Genomic DNA, 24,856 nt, shown 5'->3' with positions numbered 1-24,856 from the left:
CTGAGTTCCCCGCAGCGAGGCGCACCTCCGATGCCATCCCCCTTGCCCCGTCTCGGCCGTAATTGCCGGATCCGTCCCGGACTTGATCTCCTTCCGCCATGAACCCGAGCTCCGTCCTAGTCAACTTCAAAAGTAGGCGCAACCCGTATCCTTCAACATCCTACTCAGTAGCCCACTGGTTCGTTCAACCTATATCATTCTATAAGATCATGTGTTCAATTCCAGGCTAGGCGATTTAATTTGCCAATCCTTTTTCTGCTCCAGATCCACCCATGGGCCTTGGACCCAGATCAGGCCATGTTCCGGCCCTGATCATCCCAACGCAGAACCAGGCCAGATCGGCCCATCACCCCTCTCTGGTTATTCCTCGTCCTTTTCTTTTTACAAAAAATGCTTTAAACTTGCAAAAATCATATCTCTCAAACTATTACTCAAAAATAAATGTTTTATATATGAATTTTGATCAGAAAAATATGAGGAACATGAATATGCCATCCCTGCATTTGTTTTCAACTCGCATCATGTCGTCCGATGATAGTTATGCATGATCACCTAACATATATGCGGAGTATTTTGGATTTCCAACTAGGTTTTCCCCGCTCCGTTTAATATTGAAGTAGCGCACCCCTGCCATGATATGCCATGCTAATCAACACTTAACTTTGTCGGTAGAAATGCAACTCCAACTCTAATTTATTTGTCCGGGGTTCCGACTCCGATTAATTTGGATAAGTGCATCGCATCATATCTGCCATGCCATGCATATCATCTTGATCATGCCGGTTCTTATTCGTAGTTGTAAGACTTGCATCCGTTGTTTGTCCAGCATTTGCTTCTTCCCGGATAGGATCGCGAAGTGGTGGGGTGATGTAACATCCTAAAAACTGTGCATTTTCAAATTCATACATTGCATCACATCAGCATGTCAAAGTTTCCGTTTTACAAAAGGTTTTACTTGCTTCTTGCATAAAAGTGATTTATATTGCTAGTTTTGCTCTTTGTTGATTAATCTATATGCATACTATTTTTATCCAGTGCTTTACTGGATTGGAGCTGTGCCCATTATATCCAGCTACAGTACTGGAAGTATTTACAAATTTTAGTATATTTAATTGCGTCAGCCTTATAACCTGTAGCTAAATTAATAATAAGAAACGGAAAGAAGAAAGGAAGAAAAGAAGAAGAAAAGAACTGGCCGGCCAGGCCGAACGACACGACCAAAGGGCCCAACTAGCATCTGCATGCAGCTCACTGGAGGCACGCACGTTCTCGTTTTTCTCATCTCGTTTTCTTTTTTTTTTCCTGATGCGGGTCCCACCAGAACGTCTTCAACCTCCAGACTACTACTTCGTATCGGAAACAAACTCTGTACCAAAAACGAAGCCGAAAGAATCTCCCGATTCCGTTCGATTTCGTGTCCCCTTTGTCACGAAAGATCCCTCTATAAATACTCCATAATCTCCTCCGTTTTTGCTCCCTAAAATCCCTAATTTTTGCGCCGCCAGGCTGCGCAAATTTCTCGCCGGAGTTCATCACGGCCGCCGCCATTGTCTTCGATTGCGGCCAGTACTCGTCGCCCCGAGCTCCTATTAATCACTCCATGTTGTTCCCCTTCTTCAACCGCTTCGCCTCATCCCTTTTTCCCCAACTGCAGGGCACGGAACCGCTCGGGAGAGATCGCCGGAGCTTTCGCGGGAGTTTCGCTGCAGAAGAGCTCGGCCAATCCATTGTCATCGTCGATCTAGGAAGGAAGAGACGCTGAATAGCCAATCTCTGAGAGCCCCGTGAAGCCCACAACCCCGTCGACCACTACCCAGGCCGGAGGAGCATCTGGCCGACGGTTTCATTGTGCTGTGCTTATAGGTACGAGACATATCCTCTATACGGCGTTAGATCCAAATCCAATAGTCTGTTTAGACTGAACTGACACATGCTGTTACTACCGATCAGCCAGTGTATATGGTGCTAGCTCTTTCACACATAAAGACTTTGAAAATTCATAACAAATAATCTATAGCTCCGTTTTAGATGATTCTTTTTGCATTGAGTTCGTAATTGAATTCTCTGTAACTTTCGTGTAGAAAGTTTCTCCATCCGAGAAACTTTTCTGACAACTTTTCGGATAAAATTATTAATAAACCGCGAAATGTTTAATCTTGTAAAATTCATTATAAAAGTTTCGTAACTCGGAATTGAACAAATAATATATCGTTGGATTCATAAAAATGAGAGGAATATTTTGGTACTGTTAGTTTGTACTGTTACGAAACTTGCGAATTTTGCAATTTAAAATCATGTATATAGTATTTTTAGTATATTTTAAATTCTGTAAACAATTTTAATATGAATCCAACGCCAAATTGCAGATACTTAAATTCCCTATCCACCAGTATGCCTGCAAGAGATAGTAAAAACTATTTTATACATATATATTTTGTTCATGGTTAAATGGCTATTTGAAATCTTTATTGCATAAAGTAATTGTTTATAAAAATGTTTGATATCAAATTTCTTTCCAGAGCATGCATGCATAATTTCACTATGTGTTTTACCTGTTTGTGTTGTTTGGTGTTTGATTGTGAATTATTTTGCTTGCGTTAGATTGCCCGGATTGCAACGAGTGCGATTGCGACGACTGTCTGAACACCGACCAAGGCAAGTGTCACAAACTCATTATCCTACTGTTTTCTATGCATTGGTAGTTGTTTTATGTGCATAATGATTTCAAATTGCTGGCCCTGGGTTAATATCAAAGTGGAGAGATTGCGAGAGATAAAGGTTTTATTCTCTTAATGAAAACAACCATGTCAAATTAATACACCCCTGTGTGGTAAGTGGTAATGCTTGGTTTATGTTGAGTGGTTGCACCGGGGTCATTTCTATGGCAGCACCGTGTGCATCACACTTGAGGTTGGCCACCCAGGAACAAAGAGATTAGCCTGGTTTTCTTGTTTTAGTAGCTTCCAGTACAACCACATGCTATATGGGCTCCGGCTAGATTGAGTAGGTTGCGAGAACTCGACCCAATGTACCAGAGGGTGGTAGATATTGGTAGGACGGAGCGCGTCCATTGTGGTTGAGATATTGCTTCTGAAAGGTCTTGTCCTAGTCGACATCTGTCCATTTGAGCAAAATGCGCATCATGGAAGAAGAATAGACTAGGTCATGTGGGGAATGTGTACAGCCTCTCGAGAGTGTCAAAACTAAGTACTTAGCCGTGTCCCCGGTTACGGACATCTATGAGCAATTAGAGCTTGAAACTGTTGGATGATCTCGTCAGTCGAATTTCTGAAATTAATGCACCAGGTGGTTTATGGGTAGTAATTAGTCTTATTGATATACTATGTTTTGAATAAATGTTTTGAGAGTAGGGAAAATAAAACTGGCTTTGCGCAAATATGAACTCCACCTGCCAAATATCATGTAGCGATAGGCGCCAGAAAAGCCACCATATGACATCTTGCCATTTCCATACCAAGTGTAATGACCCTTCGGGGCTGCAACGTTTTATGTTGCGAGGTTATTCGAAGACGAGTAAGAGATACCGTAGGTTGCGAGCTTACACCCAACATGTTCGCTCCGTGGCGTGATGGAGCTCTTCGTTTATTTAATTGCTGCTTGAACTATGTTATTTTCAGCTAGCCTTGAGCTATGCACTTTGTAATAATTATACCATGGATCATACGTTGTAATAATTGACGCATTTGCTATTCTGGTTATTCATCGAACTGTGTGTGCTAGCGATTGATCCAAGGGACTAGCACCGAAAAGCACAGAGATTCAATCTGTATTCAGGTTGTGTCGCTTCAGGTGAGATGCGACGAGTTCTCCAGATGTTCCTCGGCAAGCTCTAACAGGCAAGCATTTCCCCTATACTCCTGCCCCTGCAGGAGTCGCTCACCTATTTTATTTTGCCTTCTCCCTCATGCTATCCTTAAGTTGCGTTCTTGTCACGTATCCTTTCCACTTGTTACCTCAAGCAACCCATATTGCCACCACCACCTCCTACAGCTATTGTTTGGTTATCGGGTCTGCCTTGCGAGTCGTAGTGCATGCTAGTGCTGTTTTACCTCGTTACCGTTACTGCTATCTTAACGGGTTATATGTTGGGAAGAATCATGGTTACTTTAGTTGTTGACATTTGTTTAGCGGAGGCATCGGTGGGTCAGCTGATCGTTTTATGATGGCTCACTTGTGTTTCCTAAATATCTTAGGACCCTGAGTTCTTGTTATCTGTTCCGAGACTGAGCGCTCTAACCACACGTGGGTATGCTTACCGGGTCTCCCCTCGATCACTGCCGGAAACTACAGCTTTGTCCAGTGGCCACAATTAGTTTGAATGTTTGTTTGTTTCTCTCGGGCGTGCAAGCTTGTTTCTTTGTGGTCGGATGATATGATGTTACTTTTGGGGAAGCTATGTGCCTTGTAACCCCGTTGTCTCTTGCACGCTCGTAGGATGCGGTGCCACTGCGAAGTGGTCATCCTGCTGGGCACTGTCCACCTAGCACGCAGTCGCAATAGCTGAGTCCGCTTCGGAGCACGGCCGGACTTCGACACGGGTTAACTTAGTTAGGTGGCTTCCTGGACATTGTTGTAGTGAAGGAGAGTGCGTGTCGTGATATCCACCTGTCGTAAGTGGGTTGAGCGTGCGTGTGGGCACATTTGGGCACCCCTGCAGGGTTACAATCTTATCGATAAGCCGCGTCCGCGGTTATGGACGACTTGGAACTGTATGACTTGACCATAGACAACTTACACCTGTTGTTTCACTACTAGTAACTTGTGTAGTAAGATAGAACAACTTAAATAATAACTGGTTAAAACTTGACAACTGTGTGAGTGCCTTTGTAAGTACCTCCTAGCGAGGGGGGAACACATCGGTTGGGTTATGTTTGCAGAGTATAGAATTGTTAGTTTATGCGCTCTCTGATCTTCTCTGATTAGACGAATGTTGTAGAGTGTCTCTATAGGTTTTTAGTGCTTGCGCGCTGCCGCTTAACCCCACCATATTGCCTATGACGTTCCTCTTGCGTCCTCTAAGTCCCCTGCGTGCCTCAAGTACAAAGGACGACTGGTTGACGAATGCTTATACGTCTTGAAGTCTTGTTAAGTACGAACCCGTACTTATTGCTGCTTCTACGGGATATAACCAGGCAGGTATGAAGATATGTTCGATAAAGACGACGCTAGCAAGGTTACCCTTCCGGCTTGGCCTCGGGCAGGGTTATGGACGTCACTGGTTATCTTCAGGACTCTTAGTCCAATTTGTATCTTGTCTGTACTCGGACGTATTTGATCTTCTGTATGATTTGGATCTTTGTATTGTATATTTGTATCTTGACTCGTTGGAGTCGTTGTTGTAATATATGTTTCTTGTGGGCTCTATTGTAATCCTTTTGTAATGTTACCGCTCGTGATAATTCCTCTGGCATCACGTGTGTGATTCTTCGCGCACGTCGTGTCGGAGGGCGTCTCTGAATCGATATCGTGCGGATTTCGGCGGGACCGCTGGAATCCTCATGGTACCGGTTTCGGGGCGTCACAAATAATTTGATACTTGGCAATTGTTTTGAGCTCTCAATTAGATCATGATTAAGCTCTTGCATCATGTAGTTTAAACCTATTAGTGGAGAAATACCGTAGAGCTTGTTGAAATTGGTTTGCATGATTGATCTCTCTAAGGTCTAGATATTTTCTGGTAAAAGTGTTTGAGCAACAAGGAAGACAATGTAGAGTTTTATAATGCTTGCAATATGTTCTTATGTAAGTTTTGCTGTACCGGTTCATACTTGTGTTTGCTTCAAACAACCTTGCTAGCCAAATCCTTGTACTGAGAGCAAATGCTTCTCGTGCATCCAAAACCTTGAGCCAAAACCTATGCCAATTGTCTCCACCATATCTACCTACTATGTGGTATTTCCTGCCATTCCAAGCAAATACTTCATGTGCTAACTTTAAACAATTCAAAAGCTATTATCTCTTATTTGTGTCAATGTTTTATAGCTCATGCGGAAGTATGTGGTGTTTTATCTTTCGATCTTGTCATTTACTTCGGACAGACTTTCACCAATGGACTAGTGGCATATCCGCTTATCCAATAATTTTGCAAAAAGAGCTGGCAATGGGGTTCCCAGCCCCGATTAATTAACTTGCATTAATAATTCTCTTCACATGTTTTGCTCTGATTCATCAGTAAGCAATTTAATTTTGCAAATAGACACTCCTTCATGGTATGTGATTGTTGGAAGGCACCCGAGGATTCGGTTAGCCATGGCTTGTGAAAGCAAAGGTTGGGAGGAGTGTCATCTAAAAAATAAAAAAATAAACTAAACTAAAGTACATGTGTAAACAAAAGTGAAGAGGGATGATCTACCTTGCTGGTAGAGATGACGTCCTTCATGGGAGCCGCTCTTGAAAGTCTGGTTGATGAGGTAGTTAGAGTACCCATTACCATTCGTTGACAACAACAAACACCTCTCAAAACTTTACTTTTACGCTCTCTATATGATTTCAAAACTTAAAAAGCTCGAGCACATGATTTAATCCCTGCTTCCCTCTGCGAAGGGCCATTCTTTTACTTTTATGTTGAGTCAGTTTACCTACTTCTTTCCATCTTAGAAGCAAACACTTGTGTCAACTGTGCATTGATTCTTACATACTTGCTTATTTGCATTCATCATATTACTTTGTGTTGACCATTATCCATGAGATATACATGTGGAAGTTGAAAGAAATTGCTGAAACTTAAATCTTCCTCTGTGTTGCTTCAATGCCTTTACTTTGAATTTATTGCTTTATGAGTTAACTCTTATGCAAGACTTTTGATGCTTGTCTTGAAAGTACTATGCATGAAAAGTTTTTCTATATGTTATCTATTTGTTAGCAACTATAGATCATTGCCTTGAGTCACTGCATTCATCTCATATGCTTTATAATAGGATGATCAAGATTATGTAAGTAGCATGTCACTACAGAAATTACTCTTTTTTATCGTTTACCTACTCGAGGGCGAGCAGGAACTAAGCTTGGGGATGCTGATACGTCTCCAATGTACCTATAATTTCTGATGTTCCATGCTTATTTATGACAATACTTACATGTTTTGCTTGCACTTTATAATGTTTTTATGTATTTTCCGGATCTAACCTATTAACAAGATGCCACAGTGTCAGTTCCTGATTTCTGCTGTTTTTGGTTCCAGAAAGGCTGTTCGGGCAATATTCTCGGAATTCGACGAAACAAAGACCAAACATCATAATTCACCGAGACGGACCAGGACACCGAAGGGGAGTCAGAGGGGAGGCCTGGGGCCCCCACACCATAGGGCCGCGCGGGCTGGCCCCTTGCCGCGTCGGCCTATGGGGAGGTCGCCCTGGTGCCCCTCCTGCGCCGCCTCTTCGCCTATAAGACCCCTTTCGACCTAAAAACGCGATACCTTTTGACGAAACTCCAAAAAGACTCCAGGGGCGCCGCCACCATCGCGAAACTCCAATTCGGGGGACAGAGTCTCCGTTCCGGCACCTCGCCGGGACGGGGAAGTGCCCCGAAGCCATCTCCATCGACGCCACCGCCTCCATCATGCTCCGTGAGTAGTTCCCCCATGGACTACGGGTTCTAGCCGTAGCTAGTTGGTATCATCTCTCCCATGTACTTCAATACAATGATCTCATGAGCTGCCTTACATGATTGAGATTCATCTGATGTAATCGGTGTTGTGTTTGTTGGGATCCGATGGATTGTTACGTTATGATTAGTCTATCTATAAAGTTTGTGAAGTTATTGTTTCTGCAATCTTGTTGTGTTTAATGCTTGTCACTAGGGCCCGAGTGGCATGATCTTAGATTTAAGCTCTATATTTATTGCTTAGATTGTATCTACAAGTTGTATGCACGTGTCTATGTCCGGAACCAAAGGCCTCAAAGTGACAGAAATTGGGACAACTGGAGGGGAAGGCTTAGATATGAGGATCACATGTTTTCACGGAGTGTTAATGCTTTGCTCCGGTACTCTATTAAAAGGAGTGCCTTAATTTCCAGTAGATTCCCTAGAGGCCCGACTGCCACCGGCTGGTAGGACAAAAGATGTTGTACAAGTTTCTCATTGCGAGCACGTATGACTATATATGGGAAACATGCCTACATGATTAATAGACTTGATGTTCTTTCTTAATGCTATTTCAATCCTATCAATTGCCCAACTGTAATTTGTTCACCCAACACTTGTTATTGGAGAGTTGCCACTAGTGTAGATAGCTGGGAACCCCGGTCCATCTCTCATCATTATATACTCGTCCTACATGACATTGGAAGTAGTATCAACTATTTTCTGGTGCCATTGCTCTCATATTACTTCTACTGCTGCTGTGTTACTGTTATTACTGCTCTCATATTACTGCTGCTTTCACATCACCCCTGTTACTAGTGCTTTTCCAGGTGCAGCTGAATTGACAACTCAGTTGTTAAGGCTTATAAGTATTCTTTACCTCCCCTTGTGTCGAATCAATAAATTTGGGTTTTACTTCCCTCGAAGACTGTTGCGATCCCCTATACTTGTGGGTTATCAGCAGGGCGCTGCAGGCCGTGGCAGGCCCGATAGCCTCTAATTCCGGTTGGTATTACCAACCGGGACAAAAGGCCTACCCTTTAGTACAGGTTTGGCTTACCAACCGGGACCAAGTGCCCATTTGTCTACATATACCGTTGCCCTGCCCAAGTGTGAGCCACACTTAGCATTTTCCACTTCTTAGCACAAGAGAGGTGTATGTTGCTTTTCCCTCTTCATATGCACAAGAGGTGTTCGATGAAATGCCTAAGAGCTTTTGCCACTTGAGTTCACACAAAACAAGCCACACTTAACTGTATTTTTTCTTCTCCATCGAGGTTAACAACTTTATCCTTTCATCTGTCATTGATAAAATGCATTTGTATATATATACATCGTTTCACTAATCATGATTGTTTGTAATGATTTTTGATAAGCTTAATTATATCATGCAGATGAATTGGCAATGGATGTACATCGAGCGACGCTTTACCGAGTTCACTTCGAGCCTGAGAAATTTTATCGACGTGGCAGAGGCAAACAAACATGGTGGTTTTATGTATTGTCCATGTGTTAGCGTAAGAATGTCATAAATTACTCTTCCTCGAGTACCATTCACACCCACCTGCTGCTGTCCGATTTCATGCCCCAGTACAATTGTTGGACCAAGTACGGAGAAAGAGGGGTTATGATGAAAGACAATGAAGAAGAAGAGGATGATGACAACTATCCCATGTTCGCTGAATACGGTGATACAGAAAAGGGGGATTATTTTCCATCAGAAGGCAATGAAGACAATGAAGCAGAAGACCAAGAGGCACCAGATGAGCCTGCTGTGGATCTTGGTTGGGCCATTGTTGATGCAAGGAGAGAATGTGAATCTGAAAAGGAAAGGTTGAACTTCGACCAGATGTTAGAGGATCACAACAAATTGTTGTACCCAACTTGCGAAGATGGCCAGAAAAAACTAGGTAACACACTGGAATTGTTGCAATGGAAGGCAGAGAACGGTGTGACTGACTCGAGATTTCAAAAGTTGCTGAAAATAATTAAGAAACAGCTTCCAAGGGGTAACGAATTTCCGGCCAGTGCGTACGAACAAAGAAGGCTGTCTGACCTCATGCATGCATTAATGATTGCATCCTCTACCGCGTTTAGTACGAGAATTTGGATGCATGCCCGTGATGTCTACGCACGCTTCTATTCCTGTAGACAGTGTTTGGCCTCCAAGAGCAGAGGTTTGTAGAACAGCAGCAAGTTTTCCTTAAGTGGATCACCCAAGGTTTATCGAACTCAGGGAGGTAGAGGTCAAAGATATTCCTCTCAAGCAACCCTGCAATTAAGATACAAGAAGTCTCTTGTGTCCCCAACACACCTAATACACTTGTCAGATGTATAGGTGCACTAGTTCGGCGAAGAGATAGTGAAATACAAGTAATATGGATGATTATAAGTAGTAATTGCAATCTGAAATAAAACTGGCAGCAAGCAAACATGTAGCAGAACTTGTTGTAAACGGTGTTTCAATGCTTAGAAACAAGGCCTAGGGATCATACTTTCACTAGTGGACACTCTCAACAATGATCACATAATTGGATAATTAGATAACTTCTCTTCACTTGTGCTACTCTGAATTACTCTCCTATTGGAATCACTAATCATCACATAGTGGCTACAAAAACTCCACTCAAAGTTCATCAAGTACTTGACAAACACCACTCATAGGGATATCCTCATCAAATCATAATCCAAGATAATACCGTTGCAATTTAGACCGAGTACTAACATAGCATACACACTGTCAACAATAGCTATGAAAGGGGAATAGATCACATCAATACTATCATAGTAATAGTTAACTTCATAATCCACAAGAGATTACAATCATAACCTACGCCAAGTACTACATGATGCACACACTGTCAACTTTACATCATGGAGGAGGAATAGACTACTTTAATAACATCACTAGAGTAGCACATAGATTAATAGTGATATAAAGCTCATGATCACATAGATGAACAAATAAATGCTACTCTCAAACACTCTCTTGTTGGATAACAAACACCATTCAATGTGTAGGGCTACAAGAGCTCCGTCAAGCCGGAGTAAACAAGCTCCACAACGTCATAAAGGAAACACACACGATGCACACACTGTCACCATTACACCGTGGAGAGTGAATCCGGAGTTCATATTTAAAGTAACCTCTAGAGTGCATAATAGACAAGAGCAACATCTACATATTCATAAAGATCACACCATGGGAGAGAGAGATGAACCACATAGCTACCGGTAGAGCCCTCAGCCTCGGGGGAGAACTACTCCCTCCTCATCATGGGAGACATCAGCGGCGATGAAGATGGCGGTGGTGTCGATGGAGATGGATTCCGGGGGCAATTCCCCGTCCCGGCGGCGTGTCGGAACAGAGACTTCCGTCCCCCGAACTTGGCTTCGCGATGGCGGCGGCTACGGAACTCTTCGTGGAATATGACTTGATGTTTTAGGGTTTTCGCGACGGCGAGAATATATAGGCGGAAGGGCAGCCTCGGAGGGGCCAGGGGGTGGCCTCCCCATAGGCTGGCGCGCCTGGGGGCCTGGCCGCGCTGCCCTGTGGTGTGGGCCCCCTGCTGGCCGCCTCCGACTCTCCTTCAATGTTCTGGAACCCTCCGTGGAAAATAGGAAGTTTGGCTTTTGTTTCGTCCAATTCCGAGAATATTTCCTGTGTAAGATTTCTGAAACCAAAAACAGCGAGAAAACGAGAACCGGCGCTTCGGCATCTTGTTAATAGGTTAGTTCCAGAAAATGCATAAAAATGATATAAAGTGTGAACAAAACATGTAGGTATTGTCATAATACAAGCATGGAACATCAGAAATTATAGATACGTTGGAGACGTATCAAGCATCCCCAAGCTTAGTTCCTACTCGCCCTCGAGTAGGTAAATGATAAAAAGAATAATTTTTGAAGTGACATGCTACCAACATAATCTTGATCAACACTAATGTGAAGCATATGAGATGAATGAAGTGATTCGAAGCAATGGTCTATAATTTGTTAACAAATAGATAATGACTAAACAACTGAATCATATAGCAAAGACTTTTCATGAATAGTACTTTCAAGACAACTATCAAAAATTCTTGCATAAGAGTTAACTCATAAAGCAATAGATTCAAAGTAAGAGGTTTCGAAGCAACACAAAGGATGATTAAGTTTCAGCAATTGCTTTCAACTTGTAACATGTATATCTCATGGATAATTGTCAACATAAAGTAATATAACAAGTGCAATAAGTAAACATGTAAGAATCAGTGCACACAATTGACACAACTGTTTGCTTCTAAGATAGAAAGAAGTAGGTAAACTGACTCAACATAAAGTAAAACAAAGGCCCTTCGCAGAGGGAAGCAGGGATTACTCATGTGCTAGAGCTTTGTATTTTGAAAACATGGAAACAATTGTGTCAACGGTAGTAATAATTCATATGGGTTATGCATAAAACTTCCTATAAGTTGCAAGCCTCATGTATCGAATACTACTAGTGCCCGCACCTTGTCGTAATTAGCTCGGATTTCCATGGATTATCATTGCATTACATATGTTTCAACGAAGTGTCACAAAGGGGTACCTCTATGCCACCTGTACAAAGGTCCAAGGAGATAAATCACATTTGATTTCTCGATTTTGATAGATCTCAACTTGAGGACATCCATACCGGGACAACATAGAAAACAGATAATGGACTCCTCTTTTTAATGCTTCAAGCATTCAACAACAAGTAATATTCTCATAAGAGATTCTTAGGATTAATTTCCAAGCTGAAACTTCCACCATGATACATGGCTTTGGTTGGCGGCCCAATGTTCTTCTCTAACAATATGCATACTCAAACCATTTAATCAGGAGAAATCTCCCTTACTTCAGACAAGACGAACATGCATAGCAACTCACATGATATTCAACAAAGTAAAAAGTTGATGGCGTCCCCAGAAACATGGTTACCGCTCAACAAGCAACTTATAAGAACTAAGATACATAGCAACATATTCATTACCATAATAGTTTTTTAGGCTACTTCCCCATGAGCTATGTATTGCAAAGACAAGGAATGAATTTTTAAAGGTAGCACGCAAGCAATTTACTTTGGAATGGCAGAAAAATACCACATATAGGTAGTTATGGTGGACACAAATGGCATAGGTTTTGGCTCAAGGTTTTTGGATGCACGAGAAGCATTTCCTCTCAGTACAAGGCTTTGGCTAGCAAGGTTGTTTGAAGCAAACACAAGTATGAACTGGTACAGCAAAAACTTACACAAGAACATATTGCAAGCATTATAAGACTCTACACTTGTCTTCCTTGTTGTTCAAACACTTTTACCGGAAAATATCTAGACCTTAGAGAGACCAATCATGCAAACCAAATTTCAACAAGCTCTACGGTAGTTCTCCACTAATAGATTTAAACTACATGATGCAAGAGCTTAAACATGATCTATGAGAGCTCAAAACAATTGCCAAGTATCAAATTATTCAAGACAATATACCAATTACCACATGAAGCATTTTCTGTTTCCAACCAAATAATAATAAGTGAAGCGATCAACTTTCGCCATTGAACATTAAAAGTAAAAACGAAGAACACTAGTGTTCATATGAAAAAGCAGAGCGTGTCTCTCTCCCACACAAGGATGTTTAGGATCCGATTTTATTCAGAGAATGAAAATAATAAAACGAAAATAAAAGCACACAGATGCTCCAAGTAAAGTACATAAGATGTGACGGAGTAAAAATATAGTTTCACTAGAGGTGACCTGATAAGTTTGTTGATGAAGAAGGGGATGCCTTGGGTATCCCCAAGCTTAGACGCTTGAGTCTTCTTGAAATATGCAGGGATGAACCACGGGGGCATCCCCAAGCTTAGACTTTTCACTCTTCTTGATCACATCATATCATCCTCCTCTCTTGATCCTTGAAAACTTCCTCCACACCAAACTTAAAGCAATCTCATTAGAGGGTTAGTGCATAATAAAAATTCACATGTTCAGCAAGGACACAATCATTACCAACACTTCTGGACATTACTCAAAGATACTGAAATTTAATGGAGCAAAGAAATCCAATCAAACATAGTAAAAGAGGCAATGCAAAATAAAAGGCAGAATCTGTCAAAACAGAACATTCCATAAAGACGAATTTTTCGGAGGCACTTAACTTGCTCAGATGGAAAAACTCAAAACTAAAGAAAGTTGCGTACATATCCGAGGATCACGCATGAATTTTCGCAGATTTTTTTGATTCTTCTACAGAGAAAAAACGCGAATTCGTGACAGATAAGAAATCTGTTTCTGCGCAGAAATCCAAATCTAGCATCAACTTTCTATTAGAGACTTCACTTGGCACAAAAACGAAATAAACATGATAAGGAGAGGTTGCTACAGTAGTAACAACTTCCAAGACACAACCAAACAGTAGCAAAATAAAAACATGGGTTATCTCCCAAGAAGTGCTTTCTTTATAACCATTAAGATGGGCTCAGTAATTTTAATGATGCTCTCGCAAGAAATAAGATTTGAAGCAAAAGAGAGCATCAAGAAGCAAATTCAAAACACATTTAAGCCTAACCCGCTTCCTATGCATAGGAATCTTGTACACAAATAAATTCATGAAGAACAAAGTGGCAAGCATAGGAAGATAAAACACGAGTAACTTCAAAATTTTCAGCATGTAGAGAGGTGTTTTCGTACCATGAAAATTTCTACAACCATATTTTCCTCTCCCATAATAATTTCCAGTAGCATCATGAACAAACTCAACAATATAACTATCACATAAAGCATTCTTATCCACATGCATAAAAGTATCATTACTCTCCACATAAGCATAATCAATTTTATTAGTAATAGTGGGAGTAAAACTATCACAACCATCATTGTAATCATCATAAATTGCAGGCATGGTATAATCATAATAAACTTTATCCTCCATAGTAGGTGGCACCAAAATATCACTATCATTATTATCATCATAAACGGGAGGCAAAGTATCATCAAAGAAAATTTTCTCCTCAAAACTTGCGGGACTAAAAATATCACAATCAGCTTCCCCAAGCTTAAATTCTTCAATAGCATTAGCAATAATAGTGTTCAAAGAGTTCATGCTAATAACATTGCTACAACTATTTTGCAAACAAAGTTCCATGGGTTTTTTAATTCTCTCTTCAAACACATCATGTCCTAATTCAAGATAAAGTTCATAAAGATCTCTAATTTTGTTGTTGTTTTCCATTAAGCCTAACTAGTGAAAATAAAAACAAGAGACAAAAAGATAAAATTGCAGAATCTAAAGGAGATAGCTTCGAGCACTCACACACCGGCAACTGTGCTAGGAAATAGCTTAGTAGTCGGAGGATGTGAATACCTTTTACCTTACCTCCCGGCAACGGCGCCGTGAAAATAGCTTGATGTCTACGCACGCTTCTATTCCTGTAGACAGTGTTGGGCCTCAAAGAGCAGAGGTTTGTAAAACAGTAGCAAGTTTCCCTTAAGTGGATCACCCAAGGTTTATCAAACTCAGGGAGGTAGAGGTCAAAGATATTCCTCTCAAGCAACCCTGCAATTAAGATACAAGAAGTCTCTTGTGTCCCCAACACACCTAATACACTTGTCAGATGTATATGTGCACTAGTTCGGCGAAGAGATAGTGAAATACAAGTAATATGGATGATTATAAATAGTAATTGCAATCTGAAATAAAAATGGCAGCAAGCAAACATGTAGCAGAACTTGTTGGAAACGGTGTTTCAATGCTTAGAAACAAGGCCTAGGGATCATACTTTCACTAGTGGACACTCTCAACAATGATCACATAATTGGATAATTAGATAACTTCTCTTCACTTGTGCTACTCTGAATTACTCTCCTATTGGAATCACTAATCATCACGTAGTGGCTACAAAAGCTCCACTCAAAGTTCATCAAGTACTTGACAAACACCACTCATAGGGATATCCTCATCAAATCATAATCCAAGATAATACCGTTGCAATTTAGACCGAGTACTAACATAGCATATACACTATCAACAATAGCTATGAAAGGGGGAATAGATCACAACAATACTATCATAGTAATAGTTAACTTCATAATCCACAAGAGATTACAATCATAACCTACGCCAAGTACTACATGATACACACTTTCAACTTTACATCATGGAGGAGGAATAGACTACTTTAATAACATCACTAGAGTAGCACATAGATTAATAGTGATACAAAGCTCATGATCACATAGATGAACAAATAAATGCTACTCTCAAACACTCTCTTGTTGGATAACAAACACCATTCATTGTGTAGGACTACAAGAGCTCCCTCAAGCCGGAGTAAACAAGCTCCACAACGTCATAAATGAAACACACAAGATGCACACACTGTCACCATTACACCGTGGAGAGTGAATCCGGAGTTCATATTTAAAGTAACCTCTAGAGTGCATAATAGACAAGAGCAACATCTACATATTCATAAAGATCACACAAAGGGAGAGAGAGATGAACCACATAGCTACCGGTAGAGCCCTCAGCCTCGGGGGAGAACTACTCCCTCCTCATCATGCGAGACAGCAGCGGCGATGAAGATGGCGGTGGTGTCGATGGAGATGGAATCCGGGGGCAATTCCCCGTCCCGGCGGCGTGCCGGAACAGAGACTTCTGTCCCCCGAACTTGGCTTCACGATGGCGATGGCTATGGAACTCTTTGTGGAATATGACTTGATGTTTTAGGGTTTTCGCGACGGAGAGAATATATAGGCGGAAGGGCAGCCTTGGAGGGGCAGGGGTGGCCTCCCCATAGGCTGGCGCGCCTGGGGACCTGGCCACGCCGCCCTGTGGTGTGGGCCCCCTGCTGGCCGCCTTCGACTCTCCTTCGATGTTCTGGAACCCTCCGTGGAAATAGGAAGTTTGGCTTTTGTTTCGTCCAATTCCGAGAATATTTCCTGTGTAAGATTTCTGAAACTAAAAACAGCAGAAAACAGGAACTGGCGCTTCGGCATCTTGTTAATAGGTTAGTTCCAGAAAATGCATAAAAATGATATAAAGTGTGAACAAAACATGTAGGTATTGTCATAATATAAGCATGAAACATCAGAAATTATAGATACGTTGGAGACGTATCAGCCCGATGTGCACTGCATTACGATATAAGATCAGACGAGATGACCTGGGTGATGTTGAGGGAGAGCGCCCCAGGAAGAGGGTTCCTGCCAAGGTTATGTGGTATGCTGCTATAATACCATGGCTGAAATGTTTGTTCAGAAATAAAGAGCACGCTATATTGTTGCGATGGCACAAAGAAGACCGTAAGAAAGACGATATGTTGAGACTCCCTGCTGATGGGTCCCAGTGGAGAAAAATCGATAGAGAGTTCCCGTACTTTGCAGAGGATGCAAGGAACTTAAGGTTTGGTCTAAGTACAGATGACATGAATCCTTTTTGGAGAGCAAAGATGCAGTCATAGCACATTGACAGTGACTCTTTGTATCTACAACCTTCCTCCTTGGTTGTGCATGAAGCGGAAGATCATTATGATGCCAGTGCTCATCCAAGGCCGGAAGCAATTTGGAAACGACATTGATGTGTACCTGAATCCATTAGTTGAAGAACTTCTACACCTGTGGGCCATAACATGTGTACCTGTGTGGGACACGCACGAGCAGGAGGAATTTGACCTACGAGCGCTACTTTTCGTAATCATCAATGATTGGCCCGCTCTTGGTAACATTTCAGGACAGTTAAACAAGAGATACAATGCATGCACGCATTGTTTAGATGAGACCGAAGGTGCATATTTGGATAAATGTAAGAAGGTCGTGTACCTAGGGCATCTTCGATTTATTACGCGTAGCCATCCTGTAAGAAAGAAAGACAAGCATTACAACGGTGAGGCACATCACCGGAAGAAGCCTGCCCACCGTAATGGTGCTGATATATTTGGTATGGTTAAGGATCAAGAAGTAATATTTGGAAAGGGTCTCGGCGGACAGTCTATTCCAAATGACACTACTGGACACGTGGCCATGTGAAAGAAGGAATCTATATTTTGGGAGCTAACCCATTGGAAAGTCCTAGAGGTCCGCTCTTCAATCAATGTGATGCACGTGACGAAGAATCTTTGCGTGAATCTGCTAGGCTTCCTAGGAGTGTACTGGAAGACAAAAGATACAACAGAAGCACGGGAGTACCAGCAACATATGAAAGACCCAAAAAAAAACTGCATGAGACAGATAAAGGACGTTATTACTCTAGCTATGCTCTTACAAAAGCAGAGAAGGAAACCTTTTTTGAATGCCTGAGTAGTATCAAGGTCCCGTCTGGCTTCTCCTCCAATATAAAGGGAATAATAAATATGGCAGAGAAAAAATTCCAGAACCTGAAGTCGAATGACTGCCAAGTGATAATGACGCAGTTGCTTCCGACTGCATTGAGGGGGCTTCTACAGGAAAATGTTCGAGTGCCCATTGTGAAGCTATGTGCATTCCTCAATGCAATTTCTTCAGAAGGTAATCAATCCAGAAAGTCTACAGAGGTTGCAAAATGATGTGGTCCAATGTCTTGTTAGTTTTGAGCTGGTGTTCCCACGATCCTTCTTCAATATTATGACGCATCTCCTCGTTCACCTGGTCGATGAGATTTCCATTCTCGGTGATATAGGCATGCTGAATGGGCCTGCCGAATAGGGTACCCGAGGTTATCTGGAGGCCCACGACCCGAAGCTTTCAAGGCCCAGAAGCCCAGAGAACCTCGATAAGGAATATAGAGTTGTATTAGGAATCATGAATCATGTAACAATACAGGATTCTCGGATGGCTTCTCGGTGTTTGTAAGTTGTTCGACACGAAATCCCTCGGCTCTTCCTCCTATATAAAGGGTAGCCGAGGGGAGGGGAAAGGATCGAATTTGTTGTCAACATACACCCTAATTTCTGAGTCGAGCATCTTTTCGGCTGAACCTTCAAGATCTATGTCGAGGGTAATCCTCGGCAATGCCCTCCATTTGGGGCTTAGGGTTGATGGAATCCTGTAGGCTGACACGAGACATCGGTTATCAAACAAGCGAAGAAGGCGATTTACCCAGGTTCGGGGCCCTCGATGAGGTAAAACCCTTACGTCCTGCTTGTTTGATCTTGATTATGAAAATATCGGGTTACAATGGGGTGCCGAAGGTTTCGCTGTGATCTCGTCGAGAGTCTAAGTTCTGTAGGGACCTAGCTCTAGATTTTCGATGGCTATGGTTGCTAAGATTTTTTGTGTATCCTTGGCAGCCCCTCTCCTGGCCCTTATATTGGGGGCCAGGTCTCAAGAGTTATGTCTCGGTAGGACTAGGTTACAAAGAGTCCTAGTTCTAAACTTTCTTTTTATTCTTCGTCTTCTTGCCTTGCTTCTCAAGAACCCACCTTGTGAACCGACGTTATGGCCCACCTAGCCTTCGGGTGTTTTCATGGGCCTCCGGTTGGGCCGCTAGAGGTAGCACGATAGTAGTTACCCGAAGGGTAATGCCCACGTCAGTAGTCCACGAGTGACTAGCCGAAAATATTTTGGGTAGAGACTAAAGCGTACCTCTGTCGACTATTTTCTTCATCCGATAAACTTTGTCCTCCTTGTACCAGCATCATCTTCTTCTATCGGGTGCGCGTCCAGCGCTCCCGATGGGAGTAGCCCCCGAGTCTAGGTACGGATGCTTGGAACCGTGCATAGACTCAAGTTGTATTACTCGAATTCTTTCTTCTGTCGAAGCTTTCTGCAGGTCTTCATAGATCATCTGATACATTTATATCGGGTCTTCAATTCAATACGTAAAGGATATTGAGTAACCTGCCCAGCTTTGCTGGTTAACTACCGATGGCAAAACAACGTTACCCTACACAGAATCAAGTCCCCGGGCATGATCCTGGAGTGCAAAAAACTTTCTTCGGGCGTGCAATCAGCACTCCCGATGGGAGTAGCCCCCGAGTCTGGTCGCGGGTGCTTGCAACCGAGTGGAGACTTAGGCCAAGCGGTCTAAATATTTCAATCTTTCTTTAGATATTCTTGAAATTCTTCTTCTTAAAGTTGAATCTTCGGTTCTGGAATATATCGGGTGCGCGTCCAGCGCTCCCGATGGGAGTAGCCCCCGAGTCTAGGTACGGATGCTTGCAACCATGCGTAGACTCAAGTTGTACTGCTCGATGGTTTTAATTTTCTTCGAATGCTCCTTGTGGACTCGATATTTTTCATGACATCATTGATGACGCCGCCACTGCTACGGTTTGATTGATAGGACGTGACCTAACGGGTCCACCCCACTTCTGCACGGTTCTGTCTTTGGAAATGACCAGTACTTCCGTGCAGTTACCAAGGTGTCTCCTCGATTTCCGTGCTTAATGATGAAAAAAGATCCCTTTACTAAATCGAGGGCACCAGCACGTGTCCACTCAATTCTCAAACTTCCTTCTTCCTTATAATCTCAAAGGGTAAAGTTTCCTCTCTCCACTCTTTCTCCTCGCACCCTTTCTCTCTCGTTCATACTCCTTGCTCATAACCGCTGCGCCACCGTTCTCTAGATCTTCATCAGATCTCGCGATGGTGAAGAAGAAGAATCCCACTCTCGCCGCCAATGTCGCGAGCGCGGCGCCGCCACCAAAGTCCCTCCTAGTTCATCGAGGAGAAGCGTGATACGTCCATTTTGCATCACTATTTTATATCATAAATTGCTGTTATTCATTGATATATTTCATATTTAGAGATGATATTTATGTTATTTCACCTATTTTGCATGTTTCATGATTATTGGAGAATTATTCACCGGAGTCAGGATTCTGCTGGAAAAAGAACCGTCAGGACACCATATTTCTGAAGATCAACAATTGACGAAAATTATACAGAACATCCTATTTTTCCAGAAGACGAAGCTAGCCAAAAGGAGGGACCGAGGAGGGCCGCCATGGGACCCCCCATAGGCCGGCGCGGGCCCAAGCCTGGCCGCGCCGCCTTGTGGGGAGGGGGCCCACAGCCCCCTTCGGCCGCCTCTCCTTCGCGTACTTCTTCGTCCCGAAAACCTAAGGCACGGGGGAATACGGAGAATAGACATAGCCGCCTCTGCGGGGTAGAGAGACACCAGAGAGAAAAGAGCTCTCCGGCGGGCAGGAATCCGCCGAGGAAATTCCCTCCCGGAGGGGGAAATCGTCGCCATCGCCACCGTCATCGAGCTGGACATCATTGGGATCATCATCATCATCATCTCCACCATCTACACCGCCATCTCCACCGCTGCATCTCGTCACCGCTGTAACATCTAGGGTTGAATCTTGATTGTTTGATAGGGGAAAGTTTCCAGGTGTCGATTAATACTTGTTATTGATGCTATTGAGTGAAACCATTGAACCAAGGTTTATGTTCAGATTGTTATTTATCATCATATCACCTCTGATTATGTTCCATATGATGTCTCGTGAGTAGTTCGTTTAGTTCTTGAGGACATGGGTGAAGTCTAAATGTTAGTAGTGAACTATGTTGAGTAATATTTAATGGTTTGATATTTAAGTTGTGGTGTTATTCTTCTAGTGGTTTCATGTGAACGTCGACTACATGATACTTCACCTTTATGGGCCTAGGGGAGTACATCTTGTATTCGTTTGCTAATTGTGGGGTTGCCGGAGTGACAGCAACCTGAACCCCCGTTAGTATATCGATGCAGGAGGGATAGCAGGATCTTAGAGTTTAAGGTATGTGGTTAGATTTATCTTAATTACTTTCTTGTATTTGCGGATGCTTGCAAGGGGTATAATCACAAGTATGTATTAGTCCTAAGAAGGGCGGTGCATTAGCATAGGTTCACCCACACAACACTTATCAAAACAATGAAGATTAATCAACTATATGAAGCGAAAGCACTAGACTAAAATCCCCGTGTGTCCTCAAGAACGTTTGGTCATTATAAGTAAACAAACCGGCTTGTCCTTTGTGCTAAAAAGGATTGGGCCACTCGCTGCAATTATTACTCTCGCATTTTATTTACTTGTACTTTATTTATCTGCTATATCAAAACCCCCTGAATACTTGTCCGTGAGCATTTACAGGTGAATCCTTCATCGAAACCGCTTGTCAACACCTTCTCGCTCCTCGTTGGGTTCGACACTCTTATTTATCAAAAGTACTACGATACACCCCCTATACTTTTGGGTCATCAAGACTATTTTCTGGCGCCGTTGCCGGGGAGTGAAGCGCTATTGGTAAGTGGAATTGGTAAGGAAACTTTTACTGTACGTGCTGATTTTATTTCTGCCTGCTGCTATAAGTCATTATGGAGAGATCCTCTCTTGAATTTCTATTTGGGAAATCTACTACTACTGCAACGGTAGTGGATGAGGCGCCAGGTGAGGAAGTAATACCATATAAAATACCTATGAAAATTATTGAACGTGTTGTGGATAACCGCTATGAAGGGGATGGAACTGTTCATCCTGGAGATCATTTACTGCTTTTACATGAATTATGCGGGTTATTCAAGTGTGCAGGTATTTCAATGGATGAAGTTAGGAAGAAATTATTTGTTATGTCGCTATCTGGTAAAGCGGCACATTGGTATAAACTGCTGAAGGATGGGCGTTCTCTTCATTGGAAGGATATTGTGCCTCTATTTTATTCTAAATTCTATCCTCCAAGTGAAATTCACAAAGACCGAAACTGTATATATAATTTCTGGCCTCATGATGGAGAGAGTATTGCCCAAGCGTGGGGGAGATTGAAGTCTTTAATGCTCAAATGCCCCATTCATGAGCTTCCTGGTAATATTATCATTGATAATTTCTATGCGAGACTTTCTTTTCAAGATAAAACCTTGCTGGATACTTCTTGTTCTGAATCATTCACACGCAATAAAGAAGAGTTTAAATGGGACCTTCTTGATCGAATCCAAGAAAATACTGAAGGATGGGAGAATGACAAAGGTAGAGTGTCAGGTATAAATTATGATTATGAATGCATTGAAACTTTTATGGATACTGATAAATTTCGTGATATGAGTGCTACATATGGTCTTGACTCTCAAGTTGTTGCAAATATTTATAAAGCCTTTGCCTCTCATTTTGAATTGCCTAGGAAGAATTTTGATAAGTATCATGAACCTTATAAAGATAAAACTGATTCACCTAAAGGTAAATGTATTGAAATTAAAACTATTGATCATGTTCTTCCTGAAGCTTATATTGAAAAAACTCCTTTCCGTGCTAAAATGAAAGAGTATTCTGTTATAACTAGTGTAGTTAATAAAAGTGCAAAGAAACACATAGAACCTGAAGAGCAAATAAAGGTTGAACCTGCTGTTGCATTAGTTAAAAATCTTGTGACTGAAAATGTAGAAGATGGTCATATTATTTTCTGTGAAGATGCTTCTAATATTGTTTCGCATCCTAATAAGTCTAGGAAAGCCAGTGTTCCTGTGCTCTCTGTTCGAATTGGTGATCATTGCTATTATGGTTTATGCGATATTGGTGCAAGTATTAGTGCCATTCCTTATGAGCTCTACACGGAAATCATGCATGAAATTGGTTCTTGTGAACTTGAAGATATTGATGTGGTTATTCGGCTAGCTAATAGAGAAACTATCTCTCCCATTGGTATTGTTCAAGATGTGGAAGTTCTAAGTGGTAAGATTAAATATCCTGCTGACTTTTTGGTACTTGGTTCTGCTGCTAGTAAGTCTTGTCCTATTATTTTTGGTAGACCTTTTCTGAATACTTGTGGAGCTGTTATAGATTGCAAGAAAGAGAAAATTGTTACTAAATTTGCTGGTGAATCTTATGAGTTTAACTTCTCTAAATTTGCCAAAACTCCTTATAAAGCTGATTTGCCTAATGATGATTTTAGAGTTGAACAGTGTGCATCTATTGCTCTTGCTCCTAATAATCCTTTGCAGCAACATTTGGAGGATAGTGAGAGTGAAGTTTTTAGGGAAGAAAGGGATGAGCTTGATGAAATTTTCCTTCGTCAACCTATTCTTAAACATGACTTACCTGTTGAAGATCTAGGTGTAACACCACCACCAAAGGACGATCCTGTATTTGATTTGAAACCATTACCTGATAATCTTAAGTATGCTTATATTGATGATAAGAAAACATATCATGTTATTATTAGTGCTAAGCTTTCAGATATTGAGGAAGAAAGGTTATTGGAAATATTGAAGAAACACGGAGGAGCTATTGGCTACACTCTTGATGACTTGAAGGGGATTTCTCCCGCTATTTGCCAACATGCCATTAATACAGAAGATGATGCAAAACATGTTGTTGAACATCAGCGTCGTCTAATTCCCAAGATGAAGGATGTGGTAAGAAATGAGGTATTAAAACTTCTTGAAGCAGGTATTATATATCCTATTGCTGATAGTAGATGGGTTAGTCATGTGCATTGTGTTCCTAAGAAAGGAGGAATAACTGTTGTTCCTAATGATAATGATGAGCTCATTCCTCAAAGAGTAGTTGTAGGGTATAGAATGTGCATTTATTTTCGAAAAGTTAATAAAGTTACTAAGAAAGATCATTACCCTTTACCTTTTATTGATCAAATGTTAGAAAGGTTGTCTAAAAATACTCATTTCTGTTTTCTTGATGGTTATTCTGGGTTTTCACAAATTGCTGTTAGAGCTAAAGATCAAGAGAAAACAACTTTTACTTATCCCTATGGAACTTATGCTTATAGGCGTATGCCTTTTGGTTTATGTAATGCTCCTGCTACTTTCCAAAGATGCATGTCTGCTATTTTTCATGGCTTTTGTGAAAAGATTGTTGAGGTATTCATGGATGATTTTTCTCGTCTATGGGAATTCTTTTGATAATTGCTTGCGAAATCTTGATAAAGTTTTCGAGAGATGTGAAGAAACTAACCTTGTTCTTAATTGGGAGAAATGCCACTTTATGGTTAATGAAGGAATTGTATTGGGACATAAATTTTCGAGAGAGGTATTGAAGTTGATAGAGCTAAAGTTGAAGCAATTGAGAAGATGCCCTATCCTAGGGATGTTAAAGGTATTCGTAGTATTCTTGGTCATGTTGGTTTTTATAGGAGATTTATTAAAGATTTCTCTAAAATTTCAAAGCCTCTTACTAATCTTCTTCAAAAAGATGTACCTTTCGTTTTTGATGATGATTGTAAGGAAGCCTTTGGAACTCTAAAGAAAGCCTTAACAACTGCTCCTGTAGTTGAACCTCCTGATTGGAATCTACCTTTTGAAATTATGTGTGATGCTAGTGATTTTGCTGTAGGTGCTGTCCTTGG

The 24,856-nt window shown here is 41.6% G+C and overlaps 1 long non-coding RNA gene across 1 annotated transcript; it reads left to right on the top strand.

The window, feature by feature from the left end:
• The first annotated feature begins 263 nt into the window (after positions 1–263).
• On the top strand, positions 264–3,858 carry LOC124651888. The gene is made up of 3 exons (XR_006987523.1): positions 264–359; positions 827–864; positions 3,811–3,858. It is a non-coding gene; the product is annotated as an uncharacterized LOC124651888 (long non-coding RNA).
• Positions 3,859–24,856: the final 20,998 nt, after the last annotated feature.

This window comes from Lolium rigidum, chromosome 5, assembly GCF_022539505.1.
Source record: "Lolium rigidum isolate FL_2022 chromosome 5, APGP_CSIRO_Lrig_0.1, whole genome shotgun sequence".
In the NCBI taxonomy this organism is placed as follows: Eukaryota; Viridiplantae; Streptophyta; class Magnoliopsida; order Poales; family Poaceae; genus Lolium; species Lolium rigidum.
The sequence above is the reverse complement of the archived record's forward strand: the minus strand, read 5'-3'. Positions and strand labels throughout refer to the sequence as shown.